Source organism: Ursus arctos, unplaced genomic scaffold, assembly GCF_023065955.2.
Source record: "Ursus arctos isolate Adak ecotype North America unplaced genomic scaffold, UrsArc2.0 scaffold_37, whole genome shotgun sequence".
NCBI classification, from domain to species: Eukaryota; Metazoa; Chordata; class Mammalia; order Carnivora; family Ursidae; genus Ursus; species Ursus arctos.
Window position 1 is genome coordinate 4,295,730 of NW_026623053.1, and position 14,355 is coordinate 4,310,084.

The window sequence follows — 14,355 nt, forward strand, 5'->3', positions numbered from 1 at the left end:
ATCAGTCTTACAGAATTCATACCCCTCACCATAGCACATACCCTCCCAAATGTCCATCACCCAGCCACCCCATCCCTTCCACCCCCCTCCACTCCAGCAACCCTGTTGGTTTCCTGAGATTTAGAATCTCTTATGGTTTGTCTCCTCTGGTTTTGTCTTGTTTTTTTTTTTTTTTTTTTTTTTTTTATTAATAATGATTTTTTATTATATTATGTTAGTCACCATACAGTACATCCCCGGTTTTCGATGTAAGGCTCGATGATTCGTTAGTTGTGTATAACACCCAGTGCACCATGCAATATGTGCCCTCCTTACTACCCATCACCGGTCTATCCCAGTCCCCCACCCCCCTCCCCTCTGTAGCCCTCAGTTTGTTTCTCATAGTCCATAGTCTCTCATGTTTCATTCCCCCTTCTGATTACCCCCCCTTTCTTTATCCCTTTCTTCGAGGGAGAGCCTCCTTTTCCAGGTAGAGACAGCAGACAACAGTGGTTTTGACTTGAGAGGGTGTGAGGTGGAATCTCTGCAGAGGCAGGGAGTGTCTGTCGAAGGGGTAAACCACTCAAGAGTTTTAGAAAAGAGAACAGACTTTTCTCTTTTCTAGAGAAAAAGGAGCCACCCTAGAAAAAAACAAAAGAAGGAAACTAATTGAATAATTTTCTTTCTTAATTTATCTGTGATTTTTTATTATAGGGCTGTTAATTTTTTGAAGTTGTGGTGTCTTCAGCTATTTAAATTGAGAAGTGAAGCAAGCTTAGATTTATCAGTTAAAAGACCATCTTAGGGGGCGCCTGGGTGGCACAGTGGTTAAGCGTCTGCCTTCGGCTCAGGGCGTGATCCCAGCATTATGGGATCGAGCCCCGCATCAGGCTCCTCCGCTATGAGCCTGCTTCTTCCTCTCCCACTCCCCCTCCTTGTGTTCCCTCTCTCGCTGGCTGTCTCTATCTCTGTCAAATAAATAAATAAAATCTTTAAAAAAAAAAAAAGACCATTTTAGCCAACATATAGTACACTTCATTAGTTTTTGATGTAGTGCTCAACAATTCATTAGTTGCTTATAACACCCAGTGATCATAAAAAATAAATAAATAAAAAATAAAAGATCATTTTAAGTATCCACACGGAGGCTAACTTGAAATGGTTTCCAAAATTTCTTGTTTTAAATAGTATTGGTATTGTTAAGGCCATCTTATAAAACAGTTGCAATTTAATATCAAAAGTGTACAATTAAACTAAGAAGCTAGTGATATCACTGATATAATTAATATTTAAAATAGCAAATAAGGGGCACCTGGGTAGCGCAGTTGTTAAAGCGTCTGCCTTCAGCTCAGGGCGTGATCCTGGCGTTCTGGGATCGAGTCCCACATTGGGCTCCTCCGCTGGGAGCCTGCTTCTTCCTCTCCCACTCTCCCTGCTGTGTTCCCTCTCTCGCTGGCTGTCTCTCTGTCACATAAATAAATAAAATCTTTAGAAAAAAAAGCAAATAAAACAGCAAATAATTAGGTGCAGGGGTTTTAGACTGGAAATTCAAGGCAGAGGTTCCTAGGGATGGAAGGGAAGAGGGTGGCATGAAAACAGCAAAGTCAGGGAGGGTGAGACCCTCTTTACAGGGTCAAATGGAAGTCATCCTCCTTACAGAGTCAGATAGGAAGTCATAGGCTGCTGGGCTCCCCTTCACTAGGAGGCAAACTCACTTTGAGCCCTTTGCAGGCAGTGCCTCTTTCACTTGTAAAAAAAAAAAAAAAAAATTATTCCAGAGGTTTGGCCTCTTTCTGGCATGTCTACACTGAACTGGGATTTTGTGTAGGGCACCTTAGCGTTGAGGGCTTCTCCATGCAGAGCAGATATGCATTGCTAAGGCTGAGGCATGAGGAATGACCCAGCATTGCGTTGTTCACCCCTGGTTGCTGTTAGGACCAGACTCGGACCATGATGCAGCCTGGGCAGAGGCAGTGCATGGAGAATGGACAGAGTTTGGGTGCAGTGGGGAGACAGAACTCATACTTTATTCTCATGATCCTATCAGTGTCCATGCACTGTAAATGAAAACAAAACAACCCAAAAAACCTTGTTTAAGAAAAGGTATGAAATGCGGGCACCTGGGTGGCTCAGTTGAGCATCTGACTCTTGATTTCTGCTCAGGTCATGTTTTGGGGGTCCTGGATCAATCCCTGGGTCAGGCTCCCTACTTAGCGGGGAGTCTGCTTCAGGATTTTCTCTCTCCCTTTGCCCCTCCCCCCGCTCTCCCTCTCGAAAATAAATAAATAAATCTTAAAAAAAAAAAAAAAAAGAAAGCAAGAGGAAAGAAAAGAAAAGGTCTGAAATGGAAGGCCTTCCAGCCTTCAAGTAAGTTGGCTGAGTGTTCTTGTCACTGGGAAAAGAAGCATTAAGACCCCCTGTCCCTGACTATGTTGAATCTGTTATAGCATTTATATTGCTTTATTACCTCGCACAAAATACAGAAAACAAAAGACAAGGTAAATGTTTAAAACTCTTCTTCTCAATTCAGAGAAGAAAGTTTCCAAATCCGGAGAAAGGCTGATTTAATTCAAAATTCATATGCTATATATATTAACTTTGTGAGTAAGGAAGAAGGTGGGGAAAGACAGACTACATACAGTTTTTGATAAACTTACTGAAACTTTTAAGGTGTGGAAATTAAGTCTTTGCTCTTATTGTGAATTGACCTCCTATTAGGACTGCTTCCCTTGTTGGACTCATGTGGACAGAGCAGCAAAACGTTGGAGGAGGCTGGCCTTTCTCAGGCCGACGTCTGAGTGTGTGAGGAGAGTGTCCTTCAGAGCATCCCCTTGGGCTTGTGGTGATAGGTAGCTGGGTCTCTGCTTTGGAACGGAATTAAAATCTTACAGGGGAATGAAACACTGACTATTCTAACAGCCTATGAGATCCTGGGCCCTGGAAGGCTCTTTATAGATTGAGACTTCTTCTTTTCTTTTTTTTTTTTTAATGCTGTCAAGAGATTTGTAGAGAACTACTTACCTCTTGGGAGTTCTACCCTGAAACATTTCCCCTGTGAGAACTACATTCCCCTGATCCTTATTATTTTTTGTTTTGACGGCAAGCAGGAATCATTTCTACATCTACAAAGTGAACTGTGAAGAGCCACATGATCTGTTTGGGTGACCTCTGATTTCTGTGATTCCTTTCTTTGAAGTGTTGGGATCACACATTTACCACATGACACTCGGAAATGCATTGAAAAATGTACCTAATTTCTTAAATTGAGCTAATCTTTCCTACATGGTCCCATTTCTCTGCATAGTGCGGGGGAAAAAAATGCCCTAAATTTAGGTCAGTTAAGTAGAATTTAGTCATCACCGGTTTGACATATTGGATGAGCCCATCGTTCTTTTTTTTTTTTTTTAATTTTTTTTATTTTAATGTTTTTTTTTATTATATTATGTTAGTCACCATACAGTACGTCCCCGGTTTCCGATGGAAAGTTCGATGATTCATTAGTTGTGTATAACACCCAGTGCACCATGCAATACGTGCCCTCCTTACTACCCATCACCAGCCTATCCCAGTCCCTCACCCCCTCCCCTCTGAAGCCCTCAGTTTGTTTCTCAGAGTCCGTAGTGAGCCCATCGTTCTTATATGGCAGTGGGGAAACAGGATGGTTACAAATTGTTGGAGTGCTCCTTGGACACTTGCTCTTGACTTTGTTGGGGTGTGGCAGTTCTGGTAGGCTCCTTGGACCCTGCAGGTGAAGATGGTCCCATCTGGAATTGCAGGCTAACTTGCTCTCCTCATACCGATTTGGAATCTGTTGCGTGCTGAAGTTGGTTTTTACTGGCTTACAACAGCTTCCCGTCAAATTTGCAGAAATTTTGTGAGCATTTTGTTAAATTTGCAATTAAATTTAAATGTAAATTTGCCATGAAACATACATTTTCAATGAAATAAATTATATTAGAAGTGAAATAATACTCAAATGATCACTTTCTAATTATTTTTCTGTTAAATTTTTAAAAAAAGATTCTCTTTTTAAATAATCTCTACATATAATGTGGGGCTCAAACTTGTAAACCTGAGATCAAGAGTCACATGCTCCACCAACTGAGCCAGCCATGGGCCTCTATTTTTCCATGTTTTACTAGTAGCTCTGAGGTTACTCACATCGATCATATCTTTATGGTGGAAATACTATATAACGGTGTACTGCCCTTACCAACTCTACATACAACGATGATACGATGGAGTTTGAAGCTGACTGTAGTGGGAGTATTTAAACCATGGAAATTGGCAAGTAATACAATTCAGGGCTTTTTTGGGAGGGGGAGAAGGGGAGTTTTTAAACATTTAGCAGTATCCCACTAGCTGGAATCCACCGTTTCTGTTCTTGGTCTCTGGTCTGAAGTCACTACATGCTGTGGTGACTTTGCTTTGACTCCAGCCTGGTGCAGATTCGCTCTCATTCTCTATACTTCTCTGTCTTTCCTGGCGAAACATACGCGTGCCTCTGATTTCCTTCTTCACCACATTCAGGCACTGGAAAACCAGGTTCATATATTTATGTTTTCTGGTACTATGAGCTGACACCAGAGTTATTCTGAGTTTTTCTGCAACTTCTCCATGCCATTCTCACAGAAACAGCCTACTATTTCTGGTAACCTTGGTTTTCCTACACTCCATAAACACTCCACTTGGTCTCAAGGTGGGGAAAACATGGACTCTGGCATCTAATCTCCACAGCCTACCTCTGTTTCCTTTCTTTCCTCCATAATCCTCCCAAATTTGCAGGGGAAGGTTTTCTTGCTTTCCTTTAATTCTGTATGGAATATTTGCTATATAAATTCTACATTCAAATCTGCCAAACCTGACTTGATGTGTTACAGTGGCAGATAAAATAATCTAGAAAATCTTTTTTTCTCTTGACAAGTCCTGACTTTTTTTTTTTTTAAAGATTTTATTTATTTATTTGACAGGATACAGACAGCCAGCGAGAGAGGGAACACAAGCAGGGGGAGTGGGAGAGGAAGAAGCAGGCTCATAGCGGAGGAGCCTGATGTGGGGCTCGATCCCATAACGCCGGGATCACACCCTGAGCCAAACGCAGACGCTTAATCGCTGTGCCACCCAGGCGCCCCGACAAGTCCTGACTTTTAAGCCAGTTAGCTGTGTTGCTGAGGCCATGGAAACCTGTTTTGGCCTCCAGAAGCTATATAGATATTTTTCTTTCTTGTTTATTTCTACTGTGACATTACTATATTAATCTTTTTTTTTAAAGATTTTATTTATTTATTTGTCAGAGAGAGAGAGAGAGCACGCATAAGGAGGGGGGAGGGGCAGAGGGAGAAGCAGACTCCCCACGGAGCAGGGAACCTAATTCAGGACTGGATCCCAGGACCCTGGGGTCATGACCTGAGCCGAAGGCAGACGCTTCACTGACTAAGCCACCCAGGTGCCCTATCTTAATCTTTTTACTTGAGATGCTCCCCCTCCCTGCCCAACTCCTGGCACATTGGTGCTTTACGTGGCTAGAGATAAGGGCCTGTTCACAGACATGCAAACAGAAGAGCACATCAAGAGATTGAAAAAACATTACTTCTTTACAGAGGTATAAAGGGCAGAGGGATGTAGAGCTGTTTCCTCCCATGGCTGGGGGAAGTATAAGGAATTGATACGTGTCACCTCACTTTGTGAAATGAAATAAAGTGTCAACTTTTAATATTTGAATTAAATTTCAGCAGTCTCCACGCAGCTATTGTGAAAACATGCTTATTTCCACCACTCCCCGCTTCCTGGGGGAAGTCCAAGGACCCAGGAGCTGATCCATTCCAGAGGTCAATATAATTTCAATACTCCTGAAGAGAAACTCTGAGAATTGCTCTATTGCTAAAGAAGTCTTGGGGTGCTCAGGTGGCTCAGTCTGCCTTCAGCTCAGGTCAGGATCCCAGAGTCCTGGGAATCGAACTCCACGTTTGGCTCCCTGCTCAGTGGGGATCAGCGGGGAGTCTGCTTCTCCTTTTCCCTCTCTCACAAGCTTGTACTCACTCTCTCTCTCTCTCAAATAAATAAATAAATAAAATCTTTTTAAAAAATTAAAAAAAATAAAGAAGTCTTGTGTTCTTTGGTCACATGGTGTTGCTGGTGTGGAGATTTTTTTGCCATCTCTGCTCCAGTGCTGTAGGCAGGTTCCCTCCACTCAAGCACCACTTCTTAGCATGCAGGTGTAGAAGAAGTCTTTCTCCTCTCACTGCTATGGCCGGGCCACCTCCAGCCTGGGCTGCTTTGCCACAGCTCCCCAATGACCTGGTTCTTCTGGTCAACTCATGTAAGCGTAACCAACACGACTGAGCTTGAAGAGTTTCCACTCTCAGCCCCACACTGTGCCTAGAAACTTCCTTTCTCCCCATTCTGAATCCAGGCCCAGATGGTGGTGGTAGGACTTTGCCTCTCTTTCATCCCAAGTTTATTCTCCTTTTCCACTTTAGCATGACTGACATCTCCTTTGGGAGAACAAAGCTTCACCACATAAGACAGAGAATCGTATCTTATGTATAATGTATCTTATGAGTTTGGTCCACATCTTTTCATTCCAAGATCCCTTAATGTTTACCCAGCATTTGTTATCTTAACTTTACCTCTTAACTTAGGTGTATTAGGATTTCTGCTCCTCTTCCATTTCCATAAAATCTTGGTTTTTGGGGCGCCTGGGTGGCTCAGTCGTTAAGCGTCTGGCTTTGGCCCAGGGTGTGATCCCAGGGTCCTGCGATCGAGCCCCGCATCGGGCTCCCTACTCCGCTGGGAGCCTGCTTCTTCCTCTCCCACTCCCCCTGCTTGTGTTCCCTCTCTCACTGGCTGTCTCTCTCTGTCAAATAAATAAATAAAGTCTTTTAAAAAAAATCTTGGTTTTCAAGATCAGTGACAATAAACACATAGATATTTATTTGGGGAAAAAACTGGTTAGGCATACTTCATTCTCAAGAAGTTTACATTGTGGTGGGAAGAATACATCAATTACAGGTTAGTGTGAGACCACACAGAAGGGTGCATTTAAGTTTGCTGGATGGTTCAAATGGGGCCAGGAAAATTTCACAGGGTGGGTAACCCTTATGCTGCTCCTTGAATAGAGGGATACTTCAGCTGAGGAAAAAGTTTGAGCGAAAGGATAGAGACCTGAAGCAGCCTGGCATGCGTGGGGGAAAGGCAAGCGATTCTGCAGCATAGGTTGTAAATGGAGCTCGAGTGAGATATAGTTGGGATCTTACATGATGGAACAGTCTGGCCTTCCTTCGTAGGGGCTGGGGAGCCACTGAAGGCTTTAAATAGGACGGTGTCACGGTCAGGTTGAAATTGTAGAATGACCACTCTGGCATCTGTTTAGAGAGTATATTGGAAGAGAGATAGACCACAGTGGGCAATACTGATACTCTGCCCAGACCCCTTCTTATCTCTTGTCACTGTTTCTGTGAGCCCCCTCCCTTAGGTATGCCTCCAGTGCTCAGCACCTGTTTGCTCTTCTTGGGGTAGTGGTGGGAGGAACCTCTCTTTGCCTGTAGAGGCAACAAGCCAAAAGTGCCTGAGTCTCATTCTAAGGCCCTGGTTAGTGCCAGCAGGGAGAGAGATGCTTTGCATATCCATATACAGAGAAAACACACAGAGATTCAAATACAAGCTCCAAATGGGAGCCACCAGGACAGATGCTCCAAATTGCAGGGGTGTATTTGTAATTAATCAAGCTGCTTCTCACCTGGACCATTCAGTTCAGCACAGACCTAGATGGATAATAGCAGGGCTTTATTTAGCAATGGGTAATCATATTTTGAGCAATGTTTGGAAAGAAATCCAGTTTTTGGTAGAGGGACAGAGCGTCATAAGGAATTTTGCTGCCTAGGCAAGTTTTACATGATGCCAATTGTAAAATGAGATAATTGAAAAGGACTAGATGCTTTTAAAGCTTTCTTTTAGGGGCTCCTTGGTGGCTCAGTCAGTTAAGCACCTGACTTGGTTTTGGCTCAGGTCATGATCTCAGGGTCCTGGGATGATTGGGCTCCCCGCAGAGTGGGGAGTCTGCTTCCCCTCTCCCTCTGCCCCTCCCACTTCCCTGCTTATGCCCCCCCCCAAATAAATAAATCTTAAAAAAATAAAGCTTTCTTTTGATTCTAAATTTCTATATTTTTGGTAGGGAAAAACAATATTAATCATTGGGGTATATGTGTAAAATGGCAATGCTCTACAGTGCCACGAGATGACAGTATTATATCTACTATAGCTAGGTGCTGTATTCCACTCACACGCAGTAAGTAGACAATAATTCTCCCAGAGCATTCACAAGAGATACAAACTGCCTTTAACTTTTTCTTTTGCTTCCAGCTTGTTTATTTTCGTCTTTATCCCAGTTGCATGAAGTTTATTTCAATTTTCTCATCACCGACACTAACAATTTGTTTCCCATTTTCTACTAATTTTTACTGAACATGGGAAAAATGCACAAACATGCTTTTTAGATGAAGTCAAGTAAGGTGAGGAGGCAGACAGCAGCCCCTACACTTTGGCTATCCATCTATTGCTGCACAAAAGTCTGTTCAAGGGACTGAATTCAGTGTACACAAGGAATTTTAATGCATACTTACGAAATCAAGGAAAGTCTGGAGTCAAAATGGACTCAGCAGTAGCTTCAACAGTCTCGAGTCTACAGGCCATCCATGAAGGAAGATTGATTTTGACTCTGTGTGACAAAATGAGCAGTGAAGATTCAAAATCCTAGTCAGACAGGAGATTCCAAAAACAGAACTGTATTCATAGAAGGGCTCAATGAATAGCTTTCCCCTCCCCCCCCCCCATACATGGATCTTAAGTGTAGTGAAATTCTCCAACATCTATCAACATTGATTAAAATAAATATTAAAAATACTAGCTTTATTGAAGTTAATTGAAATACATTTCACCCTGGGGCGCCTCGGCTGGCTCAGTTGGTGGAGCATGCACCTCTTGATCTCGGGGATGTAAGTTTGAGCTCCATGTAGAGATTACTTAAAAATAAAATCTTAAAAAAAAAACCTCACCCAAAAAACCAAATACAGGTCACCTTTTCAAAGAGTACAATTCAGTAGTTCTTGGTGTAGTTACAAAGTTGTGCACTGATCACTGCTAATTCCTGAACATTTTCAGCACTCCAGAAAGAAATCCCATACTCAATAGCGGCCTTTTCATCGTCCTTGCTAACCCTCCTGCCCCCCAACCCCTGGTACCATAACCTACTTTCTGTCTCTATGGATTTGCCTATTATGAACACTGCATATAAATGGATTGTATGATATGTGGCCTTTTGTGTCTGGCTTCTTTTTTTTTTTTTTTTTTTAAAGATTTTATTTATTTATTTGACAGAGAGAGAGACAGCCAGCGAGAGAGGGAACACAAGCAGGGGAAGTGGGAGAGGAAGAAGCAGGCTCATAGCCGAGGAGCCTGACGTGGGGCTCGATCCCATAACGCCGGGATCACGCCCTGAGCCGAAGGCAGACGCTTAACCGCTGTGCCACCCAGGCGCCCCTGTCTGGCTTCTTTTACTTAGTATAATGTTTTCAAGCTTCATCCATGCTGTAACGTAGATGAGAATTTCATTCCTTTTTATGCCTGAATGCTATTCTATTGTTTATGGATATACTGTACTTTGTTTATCCATGTATCGATTGATGGACATTTTGGTTTTTACACTATTTGTTTAAATAATGCTGCTGTGACTATTCATGCACACGTTTTTGTGTGCACATATGGTTTTATTTTTTTTGAATACACAGGAGAATTCCTGGGTCATACGCTCTATGTTGAACATTTTGAGGAAGTGCCAGACTTTTCTCAATGGCTGCACCATTTCACATTCCCACCGGCAATGTACGAGGGTTCCAATTTCTCCACATCTTCAGCAACACTTATTGTCCATCTTTTTTTAAAAAGATTTAAATTAAAAATTTTTTTTAAATTAAAAAAAATTTAAAGATTTTATTTATTTGAGAGAGAGAGAGAGAGCATGAGCAGGGATAGGGGCAGAGGGAGAAATAGACTCCCCAATCGCTGAGCAGGTAGCCTGATGTGGGGCTCAATCCCATGACACTGAGATCACGACCTGAGCCAAAATCAAGAGCCGGTTGCTTAACTGACTGTGCCACTCAGGTGCCCCTGCTTTTGAATTTTTTTGAAGATTATTTCTATATTAGCTATTTCAAGTATATTTAAAGTATAGCCAAATTCCCTTCTTTTCAACTAACAAAGCATATACAACACAGACACATATTCCAATACGCTCACACACTCCACCTCTAGATGATTCTTCTATTTTATTGTGTTGCGCAAAAGGGAAACTGTGAATAGTGTCAAATTGACCACTTCTGCCTTTCCCTTAAGTTATTCTTCCCATTTGTCGTCTCTGCTCTTTACACACAATTCTATTACTGTCCGGTGTTCACAGACTCTCTTGGACTAAAACCTGTGGATTCATCAGTAGAAAATGTTCCCACCAAGACACTGCTCTAAGGGAAGCCCCCACTGCTACTGTGGGAGCTGAAAGCCTCGGGTCAAGAAGGGAGGCCCTCCCCTGGTGTTTCTTCTTGGTTTTGCATCCAGACTGGGCTCTCCTCCCTCCCTCCCTGCCTCCCTCCCTGCCTCCCTCCTTCCCCCCTCCCTCGCAGGGAGGGCACGGACCTTCTGCCGCTCCAGGGGCTCAGACACCCAGCCGCCAGGGATGCAGTGCCTGGCTCGGAGTGTCCTGCAGCAGATGTGGGGAGTGTGCCTTCTTTATGTATCCCTGACAGTGGGAGGTAAGCGTCAGGTGGCTAGCAAACACCACAGGCTGTTTTCAAAGTAGCTTTCTTCCAGCTAAATGATGGCAACCTCTGGTCTTTATAACAAGAGAGTCTTTTCTGGTACGCATTTTCCTGAGCTGGTGCTAATTGTCCCCGGTGATACCGCTCCCCCTCTCATCGCTGCTGCCGCTACTCTTACTACTGCTGCTGCTTCAGGGCCACTTCTTTGTCTCTAAGGAACTCCTCCAGCAGTGGCAGTGTTCTCCTTGAAAATAATGAGGGGCTGTGCTGCCCTGGTCAGGGTCCGTGTCTTCTCGCGGGCTGGGCATGCAAGGCGTTGAGCCGCCCACCAGCTGACGGCTACGCAAGCGGGTGGACCGCACGTGCTGGAGATCTGGGTCTCGACGGCCGTGCTGGCGCCACTAACACCACGGGGGAGCCCCCGTGCTGCTGTCTTACCACGTTCTGGATGCCTGGGAGAGGAGAGGTGGTTTTTCTTACCACGTTCTGGATGGCTGGGAGAGGAGAGGTGGTTTTTCTTACCACGTTCTGGATGGCTGGGAGAGGAAAGGTGATTTTCCTTCATTCCTTTGTCACTCTGATGCGGCCAGTTACCTCCTCCTGATGGAGCTGCGGATGACAGGCTCTGCCTCGGACCTCTGTGCTGTGACAGACAGGTGGCTATGGGGTATCTCCGGTTGCACCTAAATTCAGAGGCGACGGTGGCATGAGAAGTTGTATTTCGGTGTGCCTACTTAACACCTCTAATTTTAAACTCTGGAATAATGGAGCAGAGGACTCTGAAAGTAAAACCTAGTATTTCCAAACCACTGACTGCTCTCTCTTTTTTCTGGTTTCCCTCCTCCTTCTGCGTATTTGTACTTCCAATATCCAATGGCCCTACGAGTTGAAGATAGAATTTGCTTTTGGGAGAAGCTCTTTATTCAGAGGAAGGATCCCTTGGCGAGTACTTTTGTTTATGTAAAACAGGAAGTTGTATACTCATCCATTTATCCTCGGGAGGCTCTGATTTTTGTGAAGTAAATGCAAATGCTTTAACTTGAGATACTAGTATCGCACTCAATTCTGTAAAATATGTTCTCGTTTTTGTGTTTCTCTCAGGGATTATTTTGATATTATTTAGCTTTTAGTGGATTTATCCAGCATGTTGGAGAGTGCAAGGTCTGTGGATTGAGGGAGGAAAGGGAAGATCAAGAAGAACTCCCCTCTGTGGAAAGGAGACCTGAGGTCATGCAGCGAGGTGGGGGATGGGGGTGGGGAAGGAGACAAACAGCAGGAAAGGCCCATCAAAGTGTTGGATGATGGGCACAAACAGTAAAATCTAACATCTGGTTTAAAGATTTTCTTGTTTCAGATTGTAATTCTTGCACACTATTCCAAAGTCTTTGACATTTATTCAACATCATAGCCTATATATTTTGTGTATAGAGGGAAATGCAGGATTTCTTTCTCATATGGGAGTTCCTCCTTCTCTACATTTTAGGAGATATGTCTATTTCTATGGATTTTTCTCCTTAGCCGTGGATGTTTAAGTTCTTTTATCAGCTGATTTTGAGTCACTCCTTTTGGGATACACAGAATAAGAGGGACTTAGTGGTAAGGACTATGAAATAAAGGTAAAATGGATGATTTTCACTCAACAACTATTTTATTGAGTACCTCGTATATGCTAGATTTTCTTTCAGTTGCCGTGGTGTATCAATGAATAAAAGATTCCTGCACGTGTTGCTCATGGTCTAGTGAAGACAGAGAAAGAGTAGACCTTTTAGAAAACACGTCTTTGAAAGTATAGGGGAAACAAACTTGACCCTCAGAACTGGACTTCATTGCCTTTTAGAGGAAGAAATGTGAGATGTATGAAAGGAATGCTGCTATCATGTGCTTGTTCTAAGTTATATATATAAATTAGTCATGAGTTGAGTAAGGGCTATAAAATGTTGGATGATTACAAAACTACAAGTTATCCAAAAAATCTCAATCTTTCAAATTATTCAAATGTGTCTGGGTTCACAGTGGGACTGCAACACATAAAATTAAAAGATACTGAACATTTAAATACAGGATCTTGCACCCAAGTAAATAACCTTTACCATGTATATTTTTCATTACTCAGCCATCAAAAAGGATGACATCTTACCATTTACACTGACATGGATGGACCTGGAAGGTATTACGCTGAGAGAAATAAGTCAATCAGAGGAAGACGATTATCATATGGTTTCACTCATATGAGGAATATAAGAAATAGCCCAGAGGGAAAACCGAATGGGAAGAAATCAGAGAGGGAGAAAAACCATGAGAGACTCTTAACTACAGGAAACAAACTGAGGGTTGCTGGAGGGGAGGCGGGTAGTGGGATGGGTAACTGGGTGACGGGCATGAAGGAGGGCGCATGACGTGATGAGCACTGGGTGTTATATGGAACGGATGAATTACTGAACTCTGTATCTGAAACTAATGATGTACTATATGTTCACTAATTGAATTTAAATTAAAAACATGTATATTATTCATAAAAATGAAAAATAAAAATTTAGGTACCTCACTGAAACTATGAGGGAGATAGAGTCTAAAAAAAACTTCTATCAAGGGGCGCCTGGGTGGCACAGTTGTTAAGCGTCTGCCTTCGGCTCAGGGCGTGATCCCGGCGTTCTGGGATCGAGCCCCACGTCAGGCTCCTCTGCTGGGAGCCTGCTTCTTCCTCTCCCACTCCCCCTGCCTGTGTTCCCTCTCTCACTGGCTGTCTGTCTCTCTGTCTGTAAAATAAAGAAATAAAATCTTTAAAAAAAATAAAATAAAAAAACTTCTATCAAGTAATGAATGGTAAATGGAAATGAATATTTAAAATTCAAAGACATTTAAGTTATTGATATTCTCTTTAATCTGTATACTATTTTTGTGTTTTTGTATTTAGTGACTATGAGAAATACCCACAAGGACCTATGTTTATTCTTTCTGACCTTGTTTCCATACCTATTTTCTCCCCAAAGTCTGAAGTTTCTAAACCGCACATTTCCTACCACAGAGATTTCCAAGAAGGAAGATCACTTCTTTTTTCAACTTTATATCTTTTCTAGTAGGATTTCCGTTCTCTATCTGACCTAACAACTTCTTCCATTTCCACCTGGAAGAAGGCTGGGTGTCAGAGGTTGGAGCAAGCCATTTCCAGAGGGTAGGAACCAAGCTACTTAAAATCACAGTAGTCCCCCCTTAACAATAACTTCCTTTTTTGTGGTTTCAGTTATCTGCAGTCAACCTTGGTCCAGGAGCAGATGATTCTCCTTCTGACTCCTCATCAGAAGATCAATAGTAGCCTAATGCTACGTCACAATGCCTATATCATTCCTCTCACTTCATGTCATCACATAGGCATTTATTCATCTCACATCATCACAAGGAGTGTGAGTATAGTGCAGTAAGATGTTTTGAGAGACAGACCACGTTCACATAACCTTTTTAGATCATATTATTATAACTGCTCTATTTTATTATAGGTATTATTGTTAATGTCTTACCGTGCCTAATTTATAAATTAAATGTTTGCATAGGAAAAACAGAATGTCTAGAA